At 40.3% G+C, this 20,853-nt stretch overlaps 1 long non-coding RNA gene across 1 annotated transcript; it reads left to right on the top strand.

Moving 5' to 3' along the window:
* Positions 1-2,997: 2,997 nt before the first annotated feature.
* LOC126335448 (uncharacterized) lies at positions 2,998-16,269 on the top strand. Its single transcript, XR_007564871.1, has 4 exons — positions 2,998-3,199; positions 5,402-5,530; positions 5,642-5,811; positions 15,476-16,269. It is a non-coding gene; the product is annotated as an uncharacterized LOC126335448 (long non-coding RNA).
* The last annotated feature ends 4,584 nt before the right edge of the window (positions 16,270-20,853 follow it).

Here is a 20,853-nt window from a genome sequence, read left to right as displayed (position 1 = left end):
TACTTGCTCCGGCCACTGCGAGAGGGCTGTACAAGCAATGATCACACGCACGGCACAGCGGACACACCAGGAACCGCGGTGTTGGCCGTCGAATGGCGCTAGCTGCGCAGCATTTGTGCACCGCCGCCGTCAGTGTCAGCCAGTTTGCCGTGGCATACGGAGCTCCATCGCAGTCTTTAACACTGGTAGCATGCCGCGACAGCGTGGACGTGAACCGTATGTGCAGTTGACGGACTTTGAGCGAGGGCGTATAGTGGGCATGCGGGAGGCCGGGTGGACATAACGCCGAATTGCTCAACACGTAGGGCGTGAGGTCTCCACAGTACATCGATGTTGTCGCCAGTGGTCGGCGGAAGGTGCACGTGCCCATCGACCTGGGACCGGACCGCAGCGACGCACGGATGCACGCCAAGACCGTAGGATACTACGCAGTGCCGTAGGGGACCACACCGCCACTTCCCAGCAAATTAGGCACACTGTTGCTCCTGGGGTATCGGCGAGGACCATTCGCAACCGTCTCCATGAAGCTGGGCTACGGTCCCGCACAGCGTTAGGCCGTCTTCCGCTCACGCCCCAACATCGTGCAGCCCGCCTCCAGTGGTGTCGCGACAGGCGTGAATGGAGGGACGAATGGAGACGTGTCGTCTTCAGCGATGAGAGTCGCTTCTGCCTTGGTGCCAATGATGGTCGTATGCGTGTTTGGCGCCGTGCTGTTGAGCGCCACAATCAGGACTGCATACGACCGAGGCACACAGGGCCAACACCCGGCATCATGGTGTGGGGAGCGATCTCCTACACTGGCCGTACACCTCTGGTGATCGTCGAGGGGACACTGAGTAGTGCACGGTACATCCAAACCGTCATCGAACCCATCGTCCTACCATTCCTAGACCGGCAAGGTAACTTGCTGTTCCAACAGGACAATGCACGTCCGCATGTATCCCGTGACACCGAACGTGCTCTAGAAGGTGTAAGTCAACTATGCTGGCCAGCAAGATCTCCGGATCTGTCCCCCATTGAGCATGTTTGGGACTGGATGAAGCATCGTCTCACGCGGTCTGCACGTCCAGCACGAACGCTGGTCCAACTGAGGCGCCAGGTGGAAATGGCAAGGCAAGCCGTTCCACAGGACTACATCCAGCATCTCTACGATCGTCTCCATGGGAGAATAGCAGCCTGCATTGCTGCGAAAGGTGGATATACACTGTACTAGTGCCGACATTGTGCATGCTCTGTTGCCTGTGTCTATGTGCCTGTGGTTCTGTCAGTGTGATCATGTGATGTATCTGACCCCAGGAATGTGGACAATGAATTCACGGTGTTCTTATTTCAATTTCCAGGAGTGTATATACACGGTGATTCCGTGATGATACTACATACTATCAATGATGATGGAGAATCATAAATGCATCAACTACGTGTAAGGATCCCTGTGTTGGAAACGAACGAGTTGAATTATCAGCGTAAACCGTTCTGATACCTCTGCCAGTTGTATACATGTACTGGTACTGTTGTTGCCAATATTGTAGGGTAGCCAACTTTTAGAGCCAGTAGTTTCGACCAAAAGAAGAGAAATGTCAAGTAAATATGGGCTCCACAATGCATACCTTAAGAATCATGAGCACTTCATCAATAGAGGAGATGTGCTTCACACTGTCAAAGAAGAATGAGTGCTCTTAGCTCGTCAGGCATGTAATTTAGAGCCCATGTATACTGGACATTTTTTCTTGTCTTGGTCCATAATACTTCTGAAAGTTGCATATTCTACATTCTTATCAACAGTACCAGTGCACGTACTCCACTGTTGGATGTTTCAGAAATATTTTCGCCTGTAACTTTCGACTCGTTCTTTTCAGCTCTAGGTACCCTTACCTCCAACTCATACGTTTATCTGTTTCCACAGCCCTTGAAAGTTAGTAACATTATCACAGGATTACTCTGTGTATACATACATTTGCAGGCGCCGGCGCCTGTAACTTTGATGGTCTGTAGCGTCCTTGAATGACGTAATTGCCCTCTACGACATCTACATCCGTGTAACATCAATTGTGAAACACCCCGTGTATGATCGTGCTTCCGTTAAATAAGCGTTGGTGTGTTATAGAGCCACATGCTTTATCGGAAGGCCTTCTGTTCAATGTACCTCATTACAATTAAGCTCGGAATGTTTTAAGATTTTACTAACGATAGATGCCAGTGATATTTCTGCTACGCGTTTTGTAGCCAGGTGTGACTCTGCTCTTTCTCCCAAACTCTGCCCACTGTTTGCGTAAATTATTTCGGGGGATTTAATGTATTGTTGTGTTTAAGGGCTTAACTCGGCCACAAATAATACGTGGAACATGAAAGGGATAACTTCAGGCCCTGTGGATCTATACATTTGTAGCGATTTTAGTATTTTCTCAACACCTCCGATACCAGTATGTTTGTTGATCATCTTTAAATTGTACGACAAGAACTGGGACAGCAGTCCTGAATTTTGTTTTGTAAAGGAACATTTGAAAATGGAACTGAGCATTTTTACTTTTGCATCATCGCAGTCTGAGTTTCGACTGACTTCCATTCGTATGCCGATGCAGATTTATATACTGCGAATCCAGTGAAATGAAGTTATCAGTCTACCGGAGGCTTTTTGCTTCGAGTGTGACTTGGTTTTTAAATATGAAATTTATTCTCAGACCTTGTCACGTCGCAGGAAACAATAACCGCTTGATAATTTCCAAATAACTGAAACATTTTGACGTTTGATCACATTTTCAGGCAAAAATAACAAATGCAAAATACAAGAAAAACCGAATTCATTGCGAAAGACAATGAAAAATCAAGAGATACTGGCGTGTCGTTTCACAAAATGCCCACATCGTCCAAATGATGCGCAAATGTATATTGTTGCATCGTGTCTTCTGTTCCGCCCGGTACCGTACCTAATTTTTATTTAGCAAAGGAATAGAAGACTGCCACTCGTCTATAAATATGTGTATAAAGGAAATCATTTTGTGTTATTTCAAACACTAGAAATCCCCAACACTTCTACAAGTACGGCGCACTGTCACAAGGTTGGTAGTTCCCCCACTTTCCTACTGTGACGCGCAAAGTGCTATATTAACGCGAGACAAAGACGCATTCGCCGCTTTCCTGCGGAGGATGGACTCGAAGTAGCATGGAGAGCGTAGCATGGAGGGCAGGAAGCCACAGCAAAGTAAGTTGCTAACAAGGTCTTGTGGACGCTGTTTTCACTTGAGCTGTTAAGAGAAACGCAGTTTTGCTTGTTGCACGTTAAGTTTCTTTCTAAGTTTCGCACAGTTTCGTCTCATGTGGCGAACTGGTTGAAAGCTTAGTTTTTCTTATGGTCATTGTGTTTGCGAAATGTAGTACTGTATTTAAGAGTTTCACTGAATTGACACCACTAAAAATGCTTTACAAGGCGATACACGTGCAGGAACAAAAGATAATGTGGTATTTTACCGTGCAGGAAGCAAACCGGTTCTTTTAAACTACACCACTTTGTAAGTGAATAACTTGCCGTGCTCAGTTATTTTGATATGTGCGTAGAACTTTCCAGTATATTGTGTTTGTATGGTGTTACTGTATGGCAAGATACATTCCAAAGCATGAAAAGACAATTCCGTTTGAAGATCATGTATGATTAGATGCTGACATGTTATAAGCATAATTCTAGCTTACGAAGGCGTTAATTGTAGTGTTCGACTTGTATCTGTCTTTGCATGCGGGTAACAGTTGTGTATTCATTGCTCGGGAAGATGGATTCAGTGTTGGTGCTTGGTGGGATAGTTCTTGAGCGAATAAGATTAAATTTGGGCAACAAGACAAATTTTTGTTCTTGTCGATAGAGTATTTAATGCTTAAATATGTATAATATATAAATTCATAATGGAGGAATTCCCCTAGCGAACAAACTTTGGCGGGTTGGCACTGAAGGGTTTCTAAGTGACATCTGGCATCCCTTTACAGTATTATTTCACTATACAGAAAAGGGTATAATCTGTTGCCATTTATAGTTAGAAATCACCTATTGCTTGCTGTGACTGTTAGTGTTTGTATTTTTATTGTGGCTTATTAAGATCAGTTGGAACATTTAATATTGTATTTTATTAATCCATGTAATCATAATATTGTGTAGTTTGGACATGTATTGGACAAGTCAGCATACATTCTTACAAGTAATTTTTACAATCACATTGTAACAATGTTTCATGAAAGTTTGTTCAATATTACAAGAAAGCAGGGGACATTGTACTTTCATTTGTTTATTCTTAGGATATGTGCACCATAATCAGGCCTAATTCTGACATGGAAGACAGTTTTTTGGCAACTTGTTTTTGACTGAATCATATGTAGGGCCCACTGCTGTCTTGTTTGATAGCTATGAATGTGTTCATTGAATATTACCGGTCTGTCTTTCCTTTGGAAGTTTAAACAGATGGTGCCAAGTTTCTGGAAATGTTGTCTGCATGATCCATCATATCTCAGATTGTGTATTATACATATTGCCTTTTAAATTGCGGTTTGAAGATATCTTTGCTGCAGGGTGAGTTCCACCATAATACCTCTACTGTAGTATGGTATGAAGGTAAGAAGAATATACTTGTCTAGGGACTAATTTGGTGGCAGATTTCCTGAATGCCCATAGAATATAAACACACTGTTGAAAACTTGTTTAGATGTAACTGACAGGAGTTTTCCATTTAAGATTTTCTTCAAGCCACATACCAAGAACCCAAGGGAACTTGCACTGGTGAGCTTTTGGTTGTTTACGAGCAAGTTGAAGAGTTCTCGTTCTTGAGATGAGAGGCTGAAACTCGTGTAGGGTTTTTTTTCCCACAGTAGTTATATTTTTCTCACTAACCCATTCACTCAGTGATGACATAAGTGGTTTATTATTTCAATCGTGGTCAGCTTTGTCTTGTCTATTACCTGGATACGTGTCATCTGCAAACAGTGTAGTATACCTTAAAGTAAGCTCCATGTTTGGCATCAGTAGATCGCCGAAACAGTAAGGGTCCGAGGACATATAATAGTTCAATTTATGCCAGCTTGATATCACTGTGTACAATGCAACATCAGAAGTGAGGTATCTTAACAAATTTGATAATTTTAAATTGTTAAATTCTCCTTCACTTGGCAGCTGCTATCTGGAAAGTGAGAGACTGGTGTTCTTTCCTTTACTTGGACACTTTTTTTTTTTTTGAGAGGTAGACATTTGGACTAAGAGATAAGAGTATTAATTTTCAAGTTACGGTTATAAATTTTTGTTTTGTTGCAAATTAACTGTCAATTTTGTGATGACTTGTATGTGGCACACAGTAGTACACTTGTGAAATCTGTGACTTATATACATACTGTGACAGTTTTAGTTGTATATAATTATTTCTTATTCTAGCATTACATGAAGTAAAATGGCGTACTGATAATATCTTCACATCATTGCTTGCACACCCCCTATCAGCCTGTGGATGTGTCACATTTTCAACATGGTCCAATATTTATTATCACCATCATCAGACATCAGGTGAGAATATGCAACACCTCAAATTCTACATACTAGTTTTCTTCTTCACTGAAGTTTTTTCCATTAAAATAGTTTTTTCATACACTGTGACTGAATGTTTGTGTTTTCCAGAAATTAAGCTCATCTATCAGTATGTCATAACACAGAAATGAAGGCTTCTTCCTCGAGTCTTATAGGAAAAGGAATCAGAAAAGGAAGTGTACCACACTTCCTTGGGCTGCTGCAAATTTCACCCTTGTACATTATCTTGGTAACTGAGAACGCACAACTGTTTTCTCCCGGTAAGTATTTATACCGTAACGTATAGTCTTATATCACCAAACTTGGATTTTCTTTCTTAATTTTGTGCTTTTTATTCAGTGGCTCATCAACTCCTGAAATGTTTCTTTTAGCTAGCTTGGTGTGCAGATATGGTGATGGTGTTCTATTGGTATTGGAAGTTAGTGCTTGACTAACTTTTTTCCAGGAACATCATCTCAGTCCTGAGGTTCTGTAATTTTCATGACAATGCTTGTATTATCTCGATACCATAGTGTATAGGTCCTTTTTTGGAAATCTGTAGTCTGTGTTTCTTTTGTAAATGTGGATGAACAGTCTGGTCTCCAGTTCTGCAGATTTTCACATTGGCAGTCACAATTGACTAGCATATATAAAATGGTGGAAATTTCAAAAATTTTAAGATGTTTGAAACAAGTCTTTTTGCTTCTTTCTCAGTATAATTCCGATGAGTTCCTTCTTTATTATTTCATTTTGATCCTGTGACAGTAGAGTCCCTCCATACAGTGATTCCACATAGCATATAAGGTTCAGAAACTCCATTATAAATAGTGTACAATAGATCCTGAAGTGTATACTGAGCCAGTTATGTATCACAAATGTCGCAGAGCTTAGTGTGTTCGAACGATTATTTATCTGCTGTTTCCAAATTAGATCATTGTCTAGTTTTATACATGACCACCTCACTGAAGCTGCTTCACCCAGTCCAGTCCAGTCCAATCAAAAAATTATCTATGTACTAATTGAAGAGGAAAGGTCCCTTTAGAGAAACTTGAGGTGCCCCACATTTCATGTTTGGAACTTATGATCTGTATATTATGCTCACAGTTACATATTGCCTCCTGTCACTGAGGTCTGATGTTATCCAGGTTGCTGCATGTCTGTGAATACCAGTTATATATATAATTTTTTAATGGTAGGACTGATTGGTTGTCAGATGCCTTGGGTAGGGCAAAGAAAACTCCATTCAATTGTCCAAGACCTGTACAATACATTATGTTGATTATGGCGTTGCTATACCTTTTATTCCTCATTCTGGTTTTCGTGTTGAGCTTTCAGTCTTTTGAGTATGAGCATTTCTGACATTTTTGAAAAACCTGATACTACAGATTCTGTTCTGCATTTGTTTGGATCATAATTCTTTCTGTTTTTTGTACTCAGATACTACCTTCAATTAATGAGAAGTTGATAGCTTATTTATAATCTTGGTTATTTTCTGATCAGATACTGGGTTCAAGAACATAAGGTTGGCTTATCTGTCACTGGTCTGGTGACTTCCTTTCTTGTCACATCGATGTTTTAGGTTTTCTGTTGTATTTATTACCAGGCATTTTACAATGTCTTTTGTCAGAGAAATTATACATCATTTTGCTTGCCTTATAACGTAAACTATTGTGTCCTGATGTAATTTTTTTAAGGATATTATCATTAACTAAATATAAAAACTACAGTCTCAGAACATTTTGTTGACCTACTTGATTTACTATAGTCATTTTAAAATATTCTTACTCTATTTCATTTGGGCTGTGTTCACCATCATCATTTCCTGCAGAGGGTAACAGTTTTTCGTAGAAACCCATATCTGCAGTAGGAATATACTTTCTAACCAATTTCATGACATCATATTTGTGCCTTTTAAGAGGTATAGGACCACCCTACAGTGATTCCTCTGGGAAGTGCAAACTCTGACATAACAGTCATGTGTTGATTCTGGCTGGCTTTAAGTATGTATTTGTGAGAATAGCTGTACTGCAGCATTTTATACTGTGAAATTTTGAAAAGCCCATTGTGTTTTGCTTTCATATTTATTTTAAAGAACTGTTTAAAATGGTCTTTGTAACTTTTGAACATGTTTTGTTTCACAGGAACAACAGTTAAGAATTTAGATGTTTTTCTAACGACTGAATGCCACTCTTAGTGAAGGTGTAATCTAGTTACAACCCTTTTCAATGTTCCCAAAGTCCCTATCACGAGGCAAAAATGAGTGTCTCTGCTCTGGAAAGTAATGTGTAATTTTCTGAAATTTGTTAGTATGTGCAAGACTGAAGAGATACTGTAGAGGTGCCTTGTTTTTGTTTTGGGCAGCACAGTTATCTGAAAATAATAAAATTTCAGTTGTATCAGGGGGAATGACATGTTTAAGGTACCAATCTAAACAGGAAATAACTTCCATCAGGATCCCTTTTGCCATCACATTCTGTGCACATGAACATGTGATCATTTCCACTGCTGCAACAGTGTATATTAAAGTTGTACATCCACAGTTGTCTCAGATAAAATACATCTGTTGAAGGAAGTACTGGAAGAGACAAATTTTGCTGGCAATCAAATGCCAAACACGCAACAGCTTTATTTTCCCTGGCCCTTTTAGTTTCTTCCCTAAGTTGTTCATAGAATACTTCACTCATTCGCAAATGTACTTCCAAACATTTTCTTTTGGAGCTGCATGCAGGCCTAGTTTCACGAGCTGGAATAACCTAACCACTGTATGTTACATATGACTCGCCACATAGCCTTTTCAGTTTGTCTCTGTTTCTTTTCCATTTCCTAGAATCGCCTTTTCTTTTCCTCGTTATGTGTTCATATTCACTATCACTGCGTGACTCATCGGGAGACATGGCTTAAACACAATATACAGTACAGATAAATGCACGATCTGAACAACTTCAACTTCACATGCAGCCATGTAAACAACACAACAGCCTGCCACGCTAGTGCTGCCACCTACTGGTGCAAGAACCAGGCAAGTCCAGGACTAATGTGTTTCTTCCACCAAACGTAACGATGCATATCTCATTCAAATCAGTCTGCAAAGGTCTGGCCCTTGCACCAAAAGATGGACGTTCTCATATTATATCTCACGTCGAAATATCTCATTTTTGACCAGAAATGGACTTATCTGGCTTTAGCAGCAAGCCCGTCAATTTATGTCTGTGATTTCTACGAATTTGAGTGAGAAGGGGCACTCACCTGAGAGGTGGTTTTCGTGGTGAATACTGCATACGTTCTACACGGACATCTACATTTATATCCTCAAGCCACCCTCTTCCCTAGTGAGCCCACAGCTCCCTTGTGGGTACAGGGATGGTGCGCATGGTTCCCTGAGCCACTGCAGCCTTCCTTCCTTTTCTGGGCTGGTTTACCTTCCTCTTCCTTCTCCTTCACTGCCCCTACTCCATTCTCTTTGCCCCTTCCTTTCTGTCTCCTGGTGTTATGTTCGTCTGGGTATCCTCTTGACTTTGCTTCATCGTGCGGTTTCTGGTCCCCTTGAGGGGGGGGGGGGGGGGGGTTTGACCTCTATCTCTAAATTTGCAGTCTGTAGTGTGAGCCAGATGCTGTGGCTGCGTGGCACCCACTCGGTGAGCCCCTGTTTGGAGTGGGTGGTACCAGGGCGGATGTTTGGCACATGAAGCATGTTAAACTCTCTGACTGCTCTTCTACAGCCACCTCTCTTCGTACAAATAGTTCAGTTTCAGTTCCTGTTTGTGCCTTTCTGGCCTTGCCCTCCTTGGCTACCCCCTGGGAGCTTGAACGAAACCCTTGCCCCAATAACTTGTCTGTACTAGGACTGGTTGAGAGACTTTTGCCGCCACCAAACCCCTTTCCTTTGTGGGTCACATACATGACAAGTAAGTCATTAAGAAAGATGAGATATGGCTTATATGCTGCTTGAGAAGTTCAGGGTAACGGTACATTGATGTGACATCAATCTTCTACACCGATGGCTCTAAAACGATGGATAATGCAGGATACACTTCTACATGTCGTACTGGTGTGGAACATCATTTACTGCAGGATCATATTGTAGTGTGTTCACAGAGCAGAGCAGCTAGCATAAACAGGGTTGTCAGTTTCTCGGGCCTCAACCCCCTGCGCCGCACAGTGTTTTAATATGTGCCAACTCAATGACTAGCTTACAGGCTGTAGACTGATGCTACTCCCATCATCTTTTGGTCTCTGCTATCCATGAACTCTCTCTACCCGTGGCTGTGCTGTGTGCTCTGTTGCCTTCCTCTGGGTCCCAAGTCATGTGGGCATCCTGGAGAGTGAACTGCTGACCGTTCAGTGTCGTGATACTTACCCCCAATCCCTTTCATGATGCCAGGTGCAGATAAGCAGATTGAAGTAAAATCTCTTTGTCCAACAGTAGAATGAATCTGGTGCACTACTGCTCTTAAAAGGCTCTACATAGTCTGGAAACTACTGCTGTTTGGCATTCTTGTGTGTGTGTGTGTGTGTGTGTGTGTGTGTGTGTGTGTGTGTGTGTGTGTGTGTGTGTGTGTGTGTGTGTGTGTGGTTCTCTTCCTTTTTCCCTTTGTACTAAGTACAGCCCTCCAGATTCCTTGTCTTTCAGCAGACAAGTCATGGATGGTTAAACTAGTCCTCAGTTTTCTATGTGAATGTGGTTTTTATTTTCAGTTATTAAATTTTGCTTTGCTCCTGGAGCAGGGCAGGATGGTTGTGGTTGGGGCCTGTCTTTCCTAGGTCTGGGACCCATGACCACTCCCATGCAAAGAGCACTCTTTCTCCCCCTCAGTTTTTAGAACTGATGTACCCTTTTATGCCGTCTACTGTGTGTTTTAACTTCTTCGCTTTATAGTTCGACCCCACTGACTGGATCCACCCACTTTAGTCTATATAAGTAATGAATCTGGGAAGAAGACGTCGGTCTTCGTGCAGCTGCGCAAACAACAACATTGGACTAATTGCACAGAAGATGCCATGGTATTACAAGAGGACAAGGCATATGTGCGTTGTAGTCTATAAAGCAATAGGCAATAGCTATTAATACCTCTAACTATGTAGGTGCTCAAGTCGTCCTGCATGTTCCAACAGTGTTCTGTGGTGCAAGTAACTTTGAATTGCGGGAGTGATGACCTAACTGTTTTGTCCCATACCCACCTCAATCAATCAGTCAATCCATCTGCGAGCCACCTTGAAACGGTGTGTGCCAGAGGTTACCTTTTGTACCAGTGTCACTCGTCCAGTTGTGTATGTGTTGGTGGGAAGAAGGGTTGTTGGTAAGCATCAGTGTAGGCTTTAATCTACCTAATTTTATATTCGTGGTCTTTTCATGAGATATTCATAGGAGGAAGCAATGTATTGGTTGACTCAGCGAGGAATACAAGGTATTGGAACTTTATTACAGTATGCCAGGAACTATATGACAGTATGCCATAACATGATGCAGAAGTACGTAGCATCTGCCAGTGAAATTGGCTAAGCTTCTGCATGATGATCTTGCTCTTACTGAATGAATCTGTAACAAAATGTGCTGCTCTTCTTTAGATCTTCTCTATTTCCTGTAACTGTCCTGTCTGGTGCGGATTCCACACTGTTAGCAATATTCGAGTATTGGTCAAACGAGTGTTGTGTAAGCTACTTCCTATGTTGATGGACTACATTTCCTGAGGATTCTTCCAGTGAATCTGTCTGGCAGTTACCATACTCACCATTAATGTGGTAATTCCACTTAAGATTATTCCATACGCATGCCAGTGGATACTTTATGATCATAAATGCTTCCAGTGATTGTTCTGCAATAGTGTGATCTTACACTAAAGGGTCTTCTGTCGACGTTATCATAATAAGTTAACATATGTTTGTGTTGGGGGTCACTTGCCACACTCTCCACCAAACAGCGATTCTCTGTTAGTATTCTTGCATTTAGCTTCTGTGTATACAACAGCACCATTTGCAAAACATCTCACGGAACTCCCTATGTTATCTTCTTGTTCTGATCTTCAGTCCTGAAATTGGTTTGATGCAGCTCTCCATGCTACTCTATCCTGTGCAAGCTTCTTCTTCTCCCAGTACTTACTGTGACCTACATCCTTCTGAATCTGCTTAGTTTATTCATCTCTTTGTCTTCCTCTATGATTTTTACCCTCCACGTTGCCCCCCAATACTAAATTTGTGATCCCTTGATGCCTCAGAACGTGTCCTACCAACCGGCACCTCCTCCTTGTCAAGTTGTGCCACAAACTCCTCTTCTCCCCAATTCTATTCAATACCTCCTCATTAGTTAGAAGATGTACCCATCTAATCCTCAACATTTTTCTGTAGTACCACATTTCGATAGCTTCTATTCTCTTCTTGTCCAAACTAGTTATCGTCCATGTTTCACTTCCATACATGGCTACACTCCATACAAATACTTTCAGAAACGACTTCCTGATACATAAATCTATATTCGTTGTTAACAAATTTCTCTTCTTCAGAAACGCTTTCCTTGCCATTGCCAGTCTACATTTTATATCCTCTCTACTTCGACCATCATCACTTATTTTACTTCCTAAATAGCAAAACTCCTTTACTACTTTAAGTGTCTCACTTCCCAATCTAATTCCCTCAGCATCACCCAATTTAATTCGACAACATTCCATTATCCTCTTTTTGCTTTTGTTGATGATCATGTTATACTCTCCTTTCAAGACACTGTCCATTCCATTCAACTGCTCTTCCAAGTCCTTTGCTGTCTCTGACAGAATTACAATGTCACTGGCGAACCACAAAATTTTTATTTCTTCTCCATGGATTTTAATACCTACTCCGAATTTTTGTTTTGTTTCCTTTACTGTTTGCTCAGTATACAGATTGAATAACATCGGGGAGAGGGTACAACCCTGTGTCACTCTGTTCCCAACCACTGCTTCCCCTTCATGCCCCTCGACTCTTACAACTGTCATCTGCTTTCTGTACAAATTATAAATAGCCTTTCGCTCCCTGTATTTTACCCCTGCCACCTTTAGAATTTGAAAGAGAGTATTCCAGTCAACATTGTCAAAAGCTTTCTCTAAGTCTACAAATGCTAGAAACGTAGGTTTGCCTTTCCTTAATCTTTCTTCTAAGATAAGTCGTGAGGTCAGTATTGCCTCACGTGTTCCAGTATTTCTACGGAATCCAAACTGATCTTCCCCAAGGTTGGCTTCTACTAGTTTTTCCATTCATCTGTAAAGAATTCTCGTTAGTATATTGCAGCTGTGGCTTATTAAACTGATAGTTCGGTAATTTTCACATCTGTCAACACCTGCTTTCTTTGGGATCGGAATAATTATATTCTTCTTGAAGTCTGAGGGTATTTCGCCTGTCTCATACGTCTTGCTCACCAGATGGTAGAGTTTTGTCAGGACTGGCTCTCCCAAGGCCGTCAGTAGTTCCAATGGAATGTTGTCTACTCTGGGGGCCTTATTTCGACTCAGATCTTTCAGTGCTCTGTCAAACTCTTCACGCAGTATCGTATCTCCCATTTCATCTTCATCTACATCCTCTTCCATTTCCATAATATTGTCCTCAAGTACATTGCCCTTGTATAGACCCTCTATATACTCCTTCCACCTATCTGCTTTCCTTTCTTTGCTTAGAACTGGGTTTCCATCTGAGCTCTTGATGTTCATACAAGTGGTTCTCTTATCTCCAAAGGTCTCTTTAATTTTCCTGTAGGCAATATCTATCTTACCCCTAGTGAGATAAGCCTCTACATCCTTACGTTTGTCCTCTAGCCATCCTTGCTTAGCCCTGTTGCACTTCCTGCCTATCTCATTTTTGGGACGTTTGTATTCCTTTTTGCCTCCTTCATTTACTGCATTTGTATACTTTCTCCTTTCATCAATTAAATTCAATACTTCTTCTGTTACCCAAGGATTTCTACTAGCCCTCGTCTTTTTACCTACTTGATCCTCTGCTGCCTTCACTACTTCATCCCTCAGAGCTACCCGTTCTTCTTCTACTGTACTTCTTTCCCCCATTCCTGTCAATTGTTCCCTTATGCTCTCCCTGAAACTCTGTACAACCTCTGGTTGAGTAAGTTTTCCAGATCCCATGTCATTAAATTCCCACCTTTTTGCAGTTTCTTCAGTTTTAATCTACAGTTCATAACCAATAGATTGTGGTCAAGAGTCCACATCTGCCCCTGGAAATGTCTTACAATTTAATACCCAAAGTTATCATCCAATCATCCAGTACCATTCTGAAGGGGCATGCCCTAAGTTACTTTTATGTTTGAAGACTTCTCAGTTCATAATGATATGCTGTGTTCTGTTTGCTAGCAAAACTACAATCCAGTCACATATTCAGTCTGGTATTCCATCACCCGTATTTTGTTCATTAGGTGGCAGTGTGAAACTGTGTTGAATACCTTTTTGAAGTCTAGGAACACTGCATCTACCTGGGTGCCTGTGGCTACTGCTTTCTGAGATAGAGCTGGGTTTCACAGGATTTTCGGGACCCATGTTTTCCTACAGAGATTTTCAGTGTAAAACATGTTGCAAAATTCCACAACAGAATGACATCAGAGGTGTAGGGCTATTGGTTTTGTGCATATTCTTGGTGACCCTTCTTGAATATAGGGATGTCCACCCCCCCCCCCCCCCCTTCCCGCTCCCTGTCATTTGATATGCTTTGTTCCTCAAGAGGCCTATGGTACACTGCTGCTGGAAGTGGAGCAAATTCTTTCACAAACTCTGTGTAGAATTGAACTGGGGTTCTATCAGATCCAGTGGTCTTTATTCTGTTGAGCAATTCCAATTGCTTTTCAACACATGGGCACTTACTGTGTGTGTGTGTGTGTGTGTGTGTGTGTGTGTGTGTGTGTGTGTGTGTGTGTGTGTGTGTGTGTGTGTGTGTGAGAGAGAGAGAGAGAGAGAGAGAGAGAGATTATTTAAGGGTGGAACTACAGTGTGATCTGCTGTGAAACAGTTTGGTGAAAAATGTTCGGTTTTGTGTGTCACTCTTTCAGTTCCATTATGGTCACAGTGTGTCTGGATACATGGATTTGATCCATTTACTTTTTTATTTTTTGAAAAAGACCAAACCTTCTTGTGATTTTCTGGCAAGTTAGTGGCTGCAGGTAATGAATGTGATGCCTTTTTGCCATGAATGTTGTGTATGTTGTTTGAGTAACAAAGACATCACAAAGTTACCTTTACACTGTTTACGGAAACCTTCAGAAGCCTGCTTATGTTCCTGAATTGTTCTCTTTTACCCCTAGTGTTATTTATATGATAAATGTTTGTTGGTTCATATAGCTCCTACCATGTTCCTTGTATAGAGGGTGAGTCCAATAGATTGTGTGTCCAAGTTTTGTGCTCAGTATGAGAATTGCTGGCTTTATGTAAAGAATATACATGATTTTGTATAAATGTGCAGTCTTTAACATCTGGAATTTGTAAACAGATAGAAACAAGACAAGCCACAGAAGAATGAAGCACTAGAAAATGGAGAACCTCACAAAGCAAAGCCCAATTTTTAAGACATTGTGTGGGAATATATTCTGAATGGAATGTGTCATTTTTATCTTTTGCACCTACCTATATTACTAAAGTCAGGAGTTCAAAATATGGTTCTTGCATTTTGTGGTTATCGAAGTATCAAATAGAAAATAGTGCTTCACGCATTGTTATTCATCAAGTGGTTCAGAGTAAATGTTGCTTGTACATGCACTATAATACTCATTTGCTGCTAAGGTGAATGTGGAGTGTGAATATATGGCAGTTTTCTTTATGCTGTAAAATGGGCTGATAGCAGACTACACAAAAAAGAGTAATTCTGTGAGCACCTCTGTTGCTGCCAGAGGTAAAGTGTTCAGTTTTATGACAATTTCGTGTAACTTGCAAACATATTAAAAAAGACTTCTTGAATTTGTAAGGAATAAAACTTTTTTTTCCACAGGTGTTCCTGTTTGAGGTGGTGGGCTCCCACAGAAAACAAGAAAATTGTCAAAATCAAAGTTATATTTTAACACGTTTGAGATACAAACCTATGTAACAGTGCTGAGAGTGTGCAGGAGGAGAGCTCTTGTGCTATTGACTCTCTTAGTGTAGCACCCCAGCCCAAGAAAAGTCTCAAATTTAAACTATGCCTCACAAAAAAAAGCCAACTCAACAAACCTCCAAAGTTGAATATGGGAACCTAGCAAAGGAACAAATCATACCCGTTTTCCTAGTGAACCTCTTCGCTTTGGTTGTGGTTGTTGGGGGGTCCATGTCAGATGTGTTCACACACCAGAGAGCTAAGTGTGAACCATCTGCACCTGATGAGGCGGGGACTGTAATGTCCCAACTTCCTGCAGTACAGTTCTTTGTTGCTACTTGATGTGTTGCAGTTCTCACTTTTGCCAGTTTTTTTTTTTTTTTCTAAATTAACTGGACTGCAGTGGGTGAGGATGCTATCCTAAGTAGACTATACTCAGCACATGTAGAACTCTTCTTGCTTTGGGATGAAGTTATCTAAGATATTCTCCCTTGTATTTTTGTTTTTTTCATTTGTCAATGTGATCATGCAAGAGTGTCTGGAGAACAGTTGTGCTTAATTTTATGTATCAAATTTTCTGTGTGTAAATTGAAAATCTTTTTAAGTGAACATACTGGTAATAAGGAATGTTTGTTTTGTCCCAACTTACAACTGGACAGCAGGATTACCTTACTTCATGTAATGTTTGTTGTAATAAACAAGGATCAAATGGAGTGTTTGTTTGATTTAATTATTTAAATTGTTCATAATTTCAGAAAAAAGTCTATAAACTAGGCATTTACCTATGCAGATCTGAGTTGATTTTGAAATTGTCAATGCACATTAGCTTAGTACACACACAAACATCATCTGTAGTAGTCTAATGCAATGTTTACGTTTATTAAGCATCTGGGCCTGTGGATCCCCACGAATACAAAATTTTAAGAATATTAGCTGTTAACCCTAGGATGCCTAAGGGGGGGGGGGGGGGCGGCTGTTCGTTGAACCAACAATTTTTTTATGCCCCCATGCTTTTGCCCAAGTAACTTTCATATTAAACATTTCCTTTGAGTTATTGTTTGTTGGCTATTTTATGAAACATTAGTGTCAATATATTTTATAGAAAATTCCTGCTTTGAAAGAAAAAAATTAATAAACTTATTATGGGTCCAACACCCACCCCCTCTTTTAGGCTTCCATGGTATAGAAAATTTCCCTTAGTATGATTTTGTATTTCTCATCTCTACAACAATGCAAGTTAGTTTCTTGGTTGGTATTCTTGATATTCACAACAATCAGTTTACTTTCAGAGGAAGGGATTGTTGATGTCAGTCAGCTGTTATTTATCTTATAAACTTGCAGCGAGTTAGTGCAGTTCCCTGCTGTTCACACCCAAACTTAGAAATGACTAAAAGAATATGTGACTTGTCTTTAGAAAGAGCTCTGAATGAAATTTTAGATGAAGATTCTGACTCTGGATATGAGGATGGTGTTAAATGAACTATGATTCAGATCGGGAAAGTGATGTGGATGTTAGAGAAGATGAAGATAGCACAGCTTCAGGCAGTGACCATCAGGATGTTATTGTGGCCAAGTCTAGAAGAAGGTACGTGACCACACAGCCTAGAATTCCTCGGAGGTCTGTTGCTAATATAGCAAGAGAGCAGGCAGGGATAACTCCAGCTGGTGTTTGCCAGTCACCTGCAGAACCCTTGAAGTTACTTCTTACACTTGACATCATGGGTGTTATAGGTAAAACATTCAAATGAAGAGGCATTAGGCGAAATGTTACTTAGACTAATGAGAAAGAATTGTATGCCTATATAGGAATTGTGATACTTATGGGGGCAAGTAAGGACAATTGTCAGTGTATACGTTCTTTGGTCAGACCTAGTGGGTCGACCAGTTCACAAGGGTATTATGGCAAGGGAACATTTCAAGGAACTTACTGCAACCATAAAGTTTGATGACGAAAGTACCAGCCAGCTAAGAAGGAAATCGGACAAGTTCACAGAATCAGACAAGTTCACAGCAATCTGTGATCTTTTCAACAAAGTGAATGATAAGTTTCCACCACTGTATAAACCAGGGGTCCACCTCACTGTTGGTGAGATGCTCAGCTTGTTTAGAGGGCGCTGCCCCTTCAAAGTATTTATGAAGGATAAACTGGGCAAGTATGGCATCTTTAATACGCATGACGTCCGATGCAGTTGACAGGGACCCTATGCAGGTAATGTTCAGAATTTGTCGAAAGATGAATGGGGTTCAGCAGCTGTGGTCAATTGTCTGGTGAAAAATACTGGTTGAAATATTACTACAGACCGGTACTACACATCGCTGGGTTTGGCAGAAGAGTTATACCAAGACCATAAAGCTATTACAGTAGGAACTCCCCAGTCAAAACGGGAAGCATATTCCAGACATAATGAAGTACACTTCAAATTGAGAGCTATACTCATCAATGTTCTTGTTCACAGACCCATCAACAGGTAGGCCTCCAGTAACTTTGGTGTCCTACAAAGCAAAAACCAAACCAAGTTAAAACTTACTGATGTCAACAATGCACCAAGTTAAAGGCACTGTCTGAGGAGAGAAGAATAAAAATGAGATAAATGCATATTATAATTTCACTAAAGGTGGAATTTATACCATTGATCAAATAGCACGTATGTACACCTGCAAGAGGGGAACAAAGATGGCCTGTATCTGTATTTTACTCTCTCATCGACATTTGTGCTATCAATGCAACCACCATATTCATCCAGCAACATCCAAGATGGAATGAAAAGAAACACAACAAACGGAGAAGTACCAATGCAAGAGGGTTATCTAACCAAATTGTTCAATCAGTGGAGACTATTCTTCAAAAGAAAAAGAAGTGACAACAGAAGCACGTCAGCCTCCTGCATGGAAAGGTTGATGCCATATTTGTGTAAGAGAAGCAAAAACATAGAGCAGAAGTGCAACAATCTAAGTAAACCAAAACAGTATTGTGGACAGTGTCATAAACGTGTGTAACACACATTCAGAAAAAAATGTGAAGTGTTGTCTTGCCTTGAAGTTGAGGACCAGTCTAATGTATATGAACACATCTGTATTTTGTATTGTAATGTCAATTTTTTATTCACTCAATCCAATATTTATAACAATTAACAACATTTATAAACCGATGCCTTAGTTAAAATACATAAACCATTTTGAAAGTTGTAATTTTTCGTCAGTAAACTTATTTAATTTCAGTTAAGGTGCAGTTTTAGTAGATCCTGTATTTATAAAAGTTCAGTATGTGCTATCTGCAAATACAACATGTCATTCATGTATTTTAGAGAAAGCAGTGCATATAAACCACTTGATACAGTCACTCTCTTAGTATTCCTGATCTGGTGCGAGCTAAGCCTATCCTAAGGTAGCTTAATCAGCTGGTTCACAGTAAACAGCATGCATAATTTCAAACTTGATAATTCCTTGTGGGTAGTGTACCACAAAAATATATGGGGTAACACACTTGATGAAACCAGATTCTTACAAATTTTTGGGTTCCAGTGGGAAGGTGCAATAGCTGGCGGGACATGGCGAGATGGTTAATAACCTGGTATATAATCGTTGCTTGCAGTATCACACGTGGTGTTGATATGTATGGATGTTACCTTATTTTTCATAAATTCCTCCAGTATCATTGTTCTTACTTAGTAGCAAAAGGGTGCTGCTGCTTCTATCCCCAAACCCCAAAGTGAAACTGATTTAAAAGCAATGATTTGTCATTGTGTTTCGAGATATTCTCTTAAGTGATGAAAGAAAGACGAACCAATGATAAATGCTGCAAAGAGTATGAGAAGATGTAATTTTTGTTGTGAACAAGAGATCAGTAGCACAAACAAATGCTAATTAGGCATTTTATCCTTTTGGTGCACTTTGTGTAAAAAATTAAGAGGTAGTGTCTGTGAATAACAGGATTATTCATTTTGATGCAATGCAATCAAGTAACACAAAATATACATGCAAAGAATATATAGGATAGGCCTTGATGAAGGGACAATAACTTCATTTGCGTGAAACAATTAGGAAAAGCACATGAAATTCAAATCGGGTTGGCAAGACGTAGCAAACTCCATCCTCACGAAAGTGAGATCAGTGTCTTTAACAACTGCACTTCGTCATTTGGTTGCTGACTATTAGTCTATTTTCTTAGATTTACACACTGTTTGTTCCAGATGACTTATAGTTTTGCTCTTGATCACTGTGCACGCACATTGACTCCAGGCCTGTAAACGTGCAGCTGTGCACCCATCGTGAATTGATGTCCTCACATCTCTCCCTGAAAAATTGATACAGCATGCTGCACATGACGAGTGAGGTGAGCTCAGGAGAATGACGTCACTCATGCTCTGTGGACCTCGCCACATGATTTGTTGTGATCATGCACTGTAGTGTGGCAGAGTGTTGTAGATCTTCCGTTTCGTTATTCAGTCATCGATTAAGTATTTTTTGTTTAATAAGCATTACTTGTGAATAATGGCTTACCTGCTGTTTTTAAACAGATACATTTTAGTGATTTGTTTTGTCTCTTAGGGCAGTTTGTTATACAATTCTATCCCCCAATAGAAAATGCTGTTTTGAGTTTTTTGTTTGTTTTTCCTTGGCAAATGTAAGTCAAAATTGACTCTTATTCCATAATTGTTTGTAGAGTTAGTAGCGAAAAACTTTTTAATGTTCTTCTGATATGCACAATATGTTGGTAGATGTGCAGTAAGGATAGATCTCTCTCTACGGTGAGCCCAATAACTATTTATTTTTATGGCTCTTTCCTGCAGTTTAAAGATTGTGTCTGTTTTAGGCCTTAGTTTTCCAGTAAAGAATCCTGTAGCTGAGAATGGAGTACATGTAGAAATAGTATGTTCCCACAAACAAACTATGAAAGAACTCAGTAACTGTGCCGTGTGTGTTTTTTATGCAATGTATCATCTGTGCGCAATGTGAAAGACTTCTTTAGACTCTTTTATGCTGTAATGCATAGTGATTTTATTGTCTTTATACTCATTGTTAATTTATAACAATACTTCCCGATTGTAAACATACTTGAGGGTTCCATTTGCTTTCTCTAATAGGAGTTCTGGTGTTTCATATGTGATTATGATGTTGCTGTCATCAGCAAAGAGAACTATCAGCAAAGAGAACTTTTAATCTTGTCAGATACTGTCTACAAAGTGCAAAATGTATGGAGGTGAAATACTATGCATTCCATTCACCTTTCTCTATAACTTCTAGAATGATGCTATTGCAATGGACTTAGAAATAGATTTGCATGAGCATTATGTCAT

This window comes from Schistocerca gregaria, chromosome 2 (genome assembly GCF_023897955.1).
Source record: "Schistocerca gregaria isolate iqSchGreg1 chromosome 2, iqSchGreg1.2, whole genome shotgun sequence".
Classification (NCBI taxonomy): domain Eukaryota; kingdom Metazoa; phylum Arthropoda; class Insecta; order Orthoptera; family Acrididae; genus Schistocerca; species Schistocerca gregaria.
This window is presented reverse-complemented; position numbering and strand designations above follow the sequence as displayed.